This window comes from Sinohyriopsis cumingii, chromosome 4 (genome assembly GCF_028554795.1).
Source record: "Sinohyriopsis cumingii isolate HCF-2022 chromosome 4, ASM2855479v2, whole genome shotgun sequence".
In the NCBI taxonomy this organism is placed as follows: Eukaryota; Metazoa; Mollusca; class Bivalvia; order Unionida; family Unionidae; genus Sinohyriopsis; species Sinohyriopsis cumingii.
In genome coordinates, this window is record NC_142964.1 from 62,800,838 (window position 1) to 62,811,028 (window position 10,191).

The window sequence follows — 10,191 nt, forward strand, 5'->3', positions numbered from 1 at the left end:
TCAAAATAATAAAGTTCATCAAGTCTGTTTTGGTCCATAAACCAGAGCAAGAAATATATGCGAATCTATTTGACAAAGTGAAATTTGGTTCCAATAACTTCTATTACTTTAACCCCACCCGTTTTTGTACAAAAAGTTACAAAATTATGATTGGCAAGGAATGGAGGTGTGGGGGTATCTTCAGTCTACTAGCCAGCACATACCACGTTGAGATTGTAATTACCGCTATTAACCTGTATTAACCAGATTTTCTTAAGCTTTATGTCGTGCTAAACTTTTGGGTTTTAGCGATTTCCGTACTAAGAAAATATATTTTGAACTTCAACTCTTTTCTAGATAACACATTTGGGATGTCTCTCCTTTTATGCAAATATTGAGGCGTAGAGACCTACACGATACACGCAAAATATAGTAAATGAAGAGATTAGTTGAAAATATTCTACGAAATATTATTGACTAAAATGATCCTGAAAGAAAATGAACAATTTTTTTTAATTTTGATCGTTCTTATATGTATTCCTTATTTATATATTTTCTGCCCAATAATCGCATTCACTCCGAAGTAGACCGGAAGGTGAATGGTCGCAAGTGTGTCGAAGACACGAAGCAACGGATAAACCTTTCGCAAACATGGCCCTTCAGAATCAGTAAGGTTACTTAAATGGTAACGGATGGAAGGTGCGAACTGTCTTCGTTATATTGGTGTACGTTATGAGTGACTAAATGCGCAGATAGTATCGGAAAATTAGACGGGAGTCATCGAGGGGTCAGATTGTGACCGGCGAGAGTTGGTTACCTTCTGTTAATTGGTGAGTGTACATATTAGTTTACCCCCAGAATCAAGTGCCTGTGTGTTAAAGATGCAAAAGAAAGTTTACTTAACAGTAGTATTGTGCATATCAGGCAGTATGATGACTTAGATTTAGTAATGTCTTTTGTAAATTTTCACATAATCAGGTTAAAATTAATCTTCATAAACGTAAATTGTTTTTAAACTCGTGACAAAAATCATAGGTTATAGGTAAAAACAATGATACATACATATATATATATATATATATATATATATATATATATATATATCCAAAAATTATACGTCGCCGGTAGGATTCGAACCTACGCGGGGAAACCCCAATAGATTTCAAGTCTATCGCCTTAACCACTCGGCCACGACGACTTCCACAGCTACGTTTCAGTATATTCTTTGAGTTGCTACAGGCATTTCTATATCTTTCAAGATTAAAATAATGGGTTTCTCTTTCACAATGGTTGGAGTTTCACTGTAGCTGGATATAAAACACAATTAATTTTACTGTATGTTCTCCACATTTGTTTCTCAATACTGGCCTTTCCACCGCGTGACAATCAATGCAGATCATATGTTAATTTAAAATACCTTCAAAGATGACTTCACGGTGAAGTTCTTTTCAAAGGTTGACATGCATTTTTTTGACAGGCTGGACTGTCAATAGAGCAGCATGTAAACAGAACACAGATTTCACTTCCGGATCATCATCAAGGCCTTACGGGTTGTTTTCACAGACGTCGCGATTGAGTACGCAAATGCCAACAATGCAACGCGCGCGCACCTTGCGCCGCCATCTCGAGTCCCTAGCAAACCTTTGTCAACATTAGTCATCATGTATATTCAAGATAATCTGATTTAACTGTCAATAAAGGACATTTACTTCATCGAAACGATACATAGATTATACTTGAAATTAAGTGCCCTATAGCATGAAAATAAAAAGTAAAGCTGGAAATTCCCTTGCTTATATCGAAAGACAGAATAGTGAAGTTGAACCGTAATCGTGCATATTGCTATCAAATAGAAATGCAGTTATTATTTTTTTTACAAACAGACAATATTGACATTTTTAAAGTGTTTCGTATCATATCCCTAAGCTTGTCATCTTGAAAGAGTGTTTCTGGACAATGATTTTAGGGATACAATATCAGTTACGAATTAAAACGAATTAAAATGTCATAGCATGTGTTTTACGCCAGAACTTGTATGTACAAATACTTGTCGCGTCAACAAGTGTTTGTGCCAAAGACAGTTGACAAACCAATTTAATTAGTATGGTCAGATATTGTATTTTTGGTGGAAATGATGGACGTAGGATGATAGTGAATCAAAGCGATAACCATTCAAAGAAGTTTCATCTTCAGTGTGTTCAAACGAAACACGTGCCTAATGGAACATGACTTTGTGTCGAATGTCAAAACGAAGTATTCCTGAAATGCTTTTAGAAATATGAAATTATATATTAACAATTAGCTTTTAAACTTGAACGATAACCAAATGTTTTTACTTGTTTGTGTATCCATTTGTGTATTCGTTAGTTTATTGATCGATCTAATTTGTTTATGAAAGAATAACAAAGATGGTTGAAATTAAAATGAAGAAAACAAATAGAAAAGTCACGCATTCGGTCTGGTGCTGTTGACAGGAACAACATAATGTAATGTATTATTATATTCTTACGCACAAAATGAGACGTGTCTTCGTAATTATGAGGGAAAAACAATGTTATTAGGTGCCAGTTTGCGGGGCTAGGGGCTCAACATGGCGGATGTGGAAGTACACACGTTTTGTGACGTCACGTGAAAACAACGGATTACTCACTGTGCACTGTCGCCGAAATACACAAGGAACACCACACCGTGAGCTCTTATGCTCAAGAATAAACAATTACCATTAAATCCCTACCAAACATGCATAAATATAACTCTTCTATCACCACCAAAATGAGAGAGGAACAAATGTTCTAAAAATAGACTGTAACTAAATGGGGGGGGGGGGGTACTGAACTGACCTGATTTCAGCTATGCACAAGATTCTTTTGAAAATTAACAGAAGACCCGGATATCAAAACGGATCATTCTTCGCACCATACATACACTATTTCTTGTGCAGTAGATAAAGCAGTATAGTATATAGACTAAATATTACTGAGTCAGTCATTTCGATGGGAGAGAACTCTCCATTTCCAGTTAAAGAAAGTAATGAAGGTTCACAAAATAATATATAAGGAAATTGGCACGCCAACGAAGTTGTCATGGAGGCTTGGTTCAGCCGTTTCAAGTAGAAACTAAAACTAGATCTTCAATATACAGGTTCAAATTCTATCGGCGACGTATTACTTTTGGATTACGTCCAAAATGTATGGTGTACACATTAAATAGAGGATTTTCAAGGAGCGATCTTTTCAAATTTTGACCTTCACTTTGAACTATTTAAAATGAGTCTTTAACTGGGAACAGAATTATAAGCGGTAAGCATATAATAAATAACAAGATATGATTGTGCGAATCGTGAGGACAAACTCGCCATATTCTATTTGCAGATTTCTACGACAAATCAATAACGTATTAGTTGTTTTCACAGACGTCACGATTGTGTACGCAAATACCCACAATGCAACGCGCGCTCACTTTGCGCCGCCATTTTGAGCCCTTAGCAAACCCTTGTCAACAATAGTCATCGCCTATATTCAAGATAACAAATCGGATTTAATTGTCGGCAAGGATATTTACTTCAACGAAATGATACATAGATTATACTTGAATTGAAGTGCCATTATAGCACAAAAGTAAAAAAATGAAGCTGGACGTTACCTGGCTTATATCGAAAGACAATAGAGGGTTTCACGGTTGCAACGGAGTTACTGATCGTAGCGCCTAAATTACCTCCCTTAGTTCCAATGCGCATGCCTACAAAAAATGTCCAGTTCTGGATAGTTCACCGTTCTACACTTGCTTAGCGAAACATAAAGTCATCAAAGGAAGGACTCTTAGCTCTACTACAGATCATAATGGTTAAACCAATTAATCAATTATGTATGTCAAACATCTTTAGTTCATACTAGGAGAATAGTTATGGACATTAAATCAGATAATTAGATCCAGTGTCCATACTGCCATTATATCAGATAATTAAATAATATTTACTTTCCATACTTAAATGATACCAAATAATTAAATTAAATACACTGTCCATACCAGATAATATAGATTCATTATTCATAATTTCAGATACATTTGTAGGAACATTTCACTTTGCTCTCCGACTTTAACAATATATAACTTTAACGAAAACAATCTCAACAATTTGCATTTTTCATATGTTAATATATCCTTCTTTATCGGTTACTTTCGCAAGGCTAATTGTTCATTTATAATACGAGTTAAGAAAGTTATAACACAAGTTCGATACGAAAATTATAACACGAATTCGATACGTCAACTGATTTGTAATGATGAAAATTTTAAACCAGAATTTTTTTATTTTTTTTTAAATGGAACACAGTATTTTAATGTATTTAAAGGAGCTTGACAAAGCAATAATTACATTAGCTATCATAACGATAAAGGAGTGTAATTAATACAGACGGAATATTTAGGTGTAAATATCGTACAACATTCGGATTAAATAACATGCCTAATGACGTTTTTTCTTTTTGAAACTTTCAACATGATATTTCTTTGCTTATGCTGGCACGTAATAACTCTCAAATTTGCTGGGGTCTTTGAACAACATTTCTGAGTGCCACCAGTAAATTCATCTAGAAAAGCCTTCTTAAAATTAGTTTAATTCTGTTTAACTTTCCTTGCATCAAATATGTAAGTTTTAAAGATCCAATTACTTCACAGATTCCCTCCTATTACTTTGGTTCGCCTTTAAATCAATATTGATCCACGTGACCGGATGTAAAATTGCAAACAGTATGATTTAAAAAAGAGACAGCTTGTAAGAACATGCTCTACAAGTCAATAATAAATGGATACTCACAAATATTCATATTTTTTGTCTTTATCTATCAGTCACTATTTCTATCTTAGCATCATTTTATACTCGTTTTAACCAGTAGTATGTTTGTGTAATATACGTATGCGAAGATACATGCTTTCGAGGATATACATACCCATGCGCCAGATGAAAGGAGACAGACATACCTACAGACAGACAGGCAGATAGGTGAGAGCCACACATATTCTATACATGCTTATTTTTTCTAACATCGATATTTCTCCAAATTGTATACTCTAAATTTTCCAACCGTTCAAGGAAATAAAATTAAAATAATCGTCAAGGAGGCTCGTACGTGCGCCTGTCTGTTCAAGCGTGGTTGACATTTGTGCATTTTGAAAAAAACTCAAGTTATTTCATGAAAAATTAAATGAACAATAATAGAAAAGCAACAGTCTAAATCAATAATAAAAGACTCTTAAGAAGTTAGAATATTTTCCTGCTGTTGTTCAACCTCCATTAACTGATATGATTGAAGCTGTAACAAAAATAAACATAGTTTCGTTATTCTTCAAGCGAGATAAATTGCAAGAACTTTTTACGCAGGAATACACTTTCGCACAATCAAATAATACAAACTAGAGCATAAGGTAGTTATGGAAAGATACTGAAGTTCTGAAATGGGCAGATAATATTTATTTGAAAACTGGAAGCATCGCAAGTTAGTGAAAAAATAAATAAAAGATGTAAAAACAATTTATCAAATATTGATAGAATTTCTTTTTAAGATGGTGAGATATCGATCCTGCTTGCATAATGTGAGCGGTCTGTCACATTTTCGTGATCTACGTCTGCCATCTTAATTGATTGAACTATCCGGAAGTGAGTTGCACCGAGATGCCCTCAGGTGTTTTCAAGGAGAGATACAGATCTTGAAACTCCCTATAGTGAAGCTGAACCGTAATCATGTGTATTACTATCTAACAGAAATGCAATTATTTCTGACAAACAGACAATACTGACATTTAAAAAAAAAATATTTTATATGATGTCCCTAAGATTGTCATCTTGAAACAATATATCCTGACATTGACCTTCGGGATACGTTATCAGCTACGGAATTGAAATTTCATGGCATGTGTATTATGCCAGAACTTTTTTGTACAAATACTTTTTGCGAAAACAAGTGTTTGTGCTAAAGACAGTTGACAAAGCAAGTTTTGATCGTACGGTCAATTTTTATTTATTATGGAGATGATGGAAGTAGGATGATATTAAATGAAAGCGAGAACTTTTCAAAGATGTTTCAGCTTCAGTGTATTCAAAAGAAATATATGCCAAAAGGAACACGACTGTATGCCGAATGTCAAAACATAGTATTCTTTAAAGATTAAAAAAATATGAAATTATATGTTAACGATTGGTGAACAGACCACTTTATGGAAGTGTCCAATCTTGAATATAAACCTTTTAAAAAATTGTAAATTTCTGTATCCGTTTTTTAAAATAGACCTTTCTAAGAAATAAAAGAAATGACGCCAAACCCACTGCCCTTACCCTAAATCAGTGCCTTTCTCTAATTGGATTATTTTATTTTTCGTCGACCGTGTGTAACCGTCAGACACTTACTTGAGGTTGCCCCCCCCCCCGCTGCTGTAGTGTGTGAGTAATTAAATCATTTATATATCAATAATGGAATCTTGCAAAGCTATATTAGCTCGAGAAAGACTAGAGACAATTAAGAAGTATATCCCTGTCAACAACAACTATAAGCGCGTAAGGAGTCTCGGGTGGAATTTTCAGAAGGTGCAGAACAAGCATTTAAACCGGTTACGAAGGCTACCGAAGGAGTTATAAAGCTACCAAAGCAAAATATATTTCATTTATTAATGGTATATAGAAACATTTTGCACTGTTAGAACAACCACAGCCAGTATAACAACAACCAGGCAAAAAATCCGGAAAAGGTCTTGCCACTGGCAATGTAAAAACCCTTCCGTTACTCGATAACTTTGTCCCAGAAATGTTCTTGCAGATGTTGAACGATTATAAATTCAGATTGGCGGAAGTCGAGCCGGTAATAATTCCTCAGAAATTATTAATGAAGCAGCTGATATTCTGATGATTATTCAAGATCAGCTGGTCTGTCTATGATGTTTTCCAAAGACTCTTTTGACCACCCAAATAACATACAGTATAATATAAGACGACCAAGAAACAATGCCGACAACGCTGACGCTGATGTGTGGCCGGTGGTTCATGGTGCTAATCCATGATTTAAATTAGGATTCGCAGCACGTCGATCAATGCTGAAAGATGGTCGTAGAAGATTTTCATGCGCAATTCCAATGTCACATATCTTTGGATTTTGCAGAAATGTCAGAAAGGTTATTTTGGAGCTAAGCATACAGGTGTGCTTGTAAGAAAGGCTACTGATGATGATGTAATCTGGCACCCTATCGGTGATGCTGATAAAGTATTACTGACAAAACTTTCATTGTGAATGCCATTATAATGACTCCATCGATCGACGAAGAACAACGGTTGCTCTCTTTTAAGAGTCAAGGTGGTAAATCAACAAATCATAGCTGACGATGACCTGTTCAAAGTAATGTTAATGGTTTATCTGCATGGCAAATAGCATCACAGCAAGGTTGTTCTGCACTGCGAATATGCGAATAACGAATAAAACGAGAAATGATACTTAGTTAATCAAATATCAAAATTGTAATCATCACCAACAGTATATGAACCTGTGACCAGACATAAGACATTTATCTCAATGGATTGGATGGTTCTGGTAAAACAACACGTGCATCGAATTATTTCATCGGAGTTATTCAAACTATGTTGATATAATTGTGTTAACCCCTACACATAGACTCGCCAGATAAATAAACGAACGAGGAGTAAAATCTCATACTTATCACGGCTTTTTCCAATGGAAGGGAGATACATAGACTCCTGATCGAATGCGTGAGAAATGTGTTCCAAAGAATATTATCTGGGATGAAGTATGTACAGGGTCGCTAGAGACATTAAAAATATTTCTTGATTAGTTGTTGACAAAAAATACTGATGTGATAATGTGTGGCTATCATGGTCAACCGACACCTTTTGTTGGATTTTCTCCGCAAGCATGGCTGAAACGATTCGTAGATTATTATGAGGAGATAACTGATGATCATAAGGGCTTGATCCAGAATTAAGAGAACTTAAGAAATAAATCAGACTACAACCAAATAAAATTCGGTGTGAAATAATGCGTGAAGTCATTTCAGAAACTCCTATGAACAATTTTTTGAATATGTGGAGACCAGATGATTTGATAGTTGCAATTAGAAAGTTAATTCGTGATACACTTAAGAACAATTATTTCTGTTACATAAAAACAAATTCAAATCTACCCGTGCCGTTGTGATATCGACCAGCAGATACTCGACAGCAAAATATCGAAGTTGAAATTCCAGGCAGAGGACTACAAAATAAATATTATATTAAATGATATTGAGCTAGTTCCTGTCATTGTTGTTGAGGATGCATTAACGATGGACAAAACTCCATGGACGCTAGGATATGCTATAACGATTCATTCGTCACAAGGATTAACTATTGTGGATACTAATATTTGGGTTGTTGATGATCGTATTGAATGGTCAAACTTAGTTTATATTGCAGTGTCTCGAGTAAGAAGAAGATCTCGACGCTGAATCTATCATGATATTGACACAACATAATAATCATTGTGCGATCTGTAACACAGTAATGTTGTGGCAGTATTCAAAGAATAATCCAAAACAGTTTACCGTAGACAGAATTAATAATAGTCTTGGTCATACGCGAAAATGTGTTGCTGACCTATCTTGAATGTAATCGACGTCGAGGTGCTAGTTCACAAAAATGATTGCGCTGGTAATTGTGTGTCTTCCGGAATTACTTGTAATTGTTCGCATACAAATCTACGTTGAGGAGCGGTTGAATCTAGTCTGTAGATTGCAGGTCTACACGTGGATCTTACCACGCTGGAAATTGTATGTGTCGCACACTCCAAAATGGATCAGTTGCTCTATTTTTTACCACCTTCAGTTTCACCAGGTTTATATAAACACCTCACAGTCACATTACCTAGAACTAGTTGTTTTGAAAAGTCATGAGGTTATATTGGTATATGCTTTTGTGATTGCGCTGATGGGTTTCATAGAAATTGCACGAGGAATTTCATTATTTAACGTAGCTATTACACTTGGTAGTTGCGAGCACATTCACGAGATCTCTTGTCTTTCTGATTTATTTCCATCGCATACTGATATCCAAATAACCGCTCAGCAAGTCTTCGATTAAGTCGGTCAACAATTGCCTGATCGCGATGAATAGCGATATGTCTGATTTTGACGTTATGTCTTTTCATCAGAGATGATATTGCACCAAGAAATTTCTTGCCAGGATCAACCTGTAGACCACCTTGTGTTCCGGATCTTCGTTGCTAAATTCGTTCAAAAACAGATGCAACTTCAGCTCTGTTTTAGTTGATAGTGGTTCTGCTTCTTTATATCTACTTGCAACGTCAACGACAGTCAACGTATATTTGTATGTACGTGATTGACGTCTACCAATTTTAATGGTATCGTATGGTAAAAACAAACTGTCTGCTTGATAAATTGATTTGGAGCGCTGGCATCAAAATGTGCGTACTGAATTTGTTTAGGTGATGGTAAATAAATTTGCCATATTGCCTGTCGTGCTAACCAATTTGCAGCAACAGAACGTGTGACATTTGCTGCAACAGCGAGTTTTCTAATCGCTGCTCTACCCCTCCAATATCTTTCTGGGCTAAAAAAAAAAAACGATTCCATAATAATAATAATAATAACCTGTTGACTAATAACCTACCCCTAATACTAGTTTACCTTTCATCGCGGATTTTACTAGGAAGCTACCAAGTTTTTCTCTGAGAGATCTTTTTTAATGCAACTTAACGAGTGAATTAATTTTACATCTGCAATATGTCGGTTTTGTAGATTTTATATTTTATACGCTACATCATGAACGCAACATGATTGATCAACTGGGTTTATTGGATACTCTCGAGGCTATGGTTGATCTCGCAAGTCAAATCGAATATCAAGTCGGGTTCCAGGACCGCAATAATTATATCATGGAAGGTGTTTTTCGCCAAGATATTTAGCCCATTGAATTGCTGATAATTTTAACAATGAAGCAGCGATGTCACCATCCGTCTTCATACGAGACGAAATGAATTTGTATTTTTTGTACCACATCTTACACACATACCTGTAAGTGCATGGATTTGTTTTATTATTTTTGTTAATCCACTGGTGGGGGTAAATGCTTTGCATCGAACACAAATTCATATTTTGTAATATATTTGTACAACATGGATGTCATTGATTTCTCAGCGACATGAAAGCAAGAGCCAG

The 10,191-nt window shown here is 35.3% G+C and overlaps 1 non-coding gene across 1 annotated transcript; it reads right to left on the minus strand.

Annotated features, from left to right (window-relative positions):
• Positions 1-1,095: 1,095 nt before the first annotated feature.
• On the minus strand, positions 1,096-1,177 carry Trnas-uga (transfer RNA serine (anticodon UGA)). Its single transcript has one exon. It is a non-coding gene; the product is annotated as a tRNA-Ser (tRNA).
• Between the last annotated feature and the right edge of the window lie 9,014 nt (positions 1,178-10,191).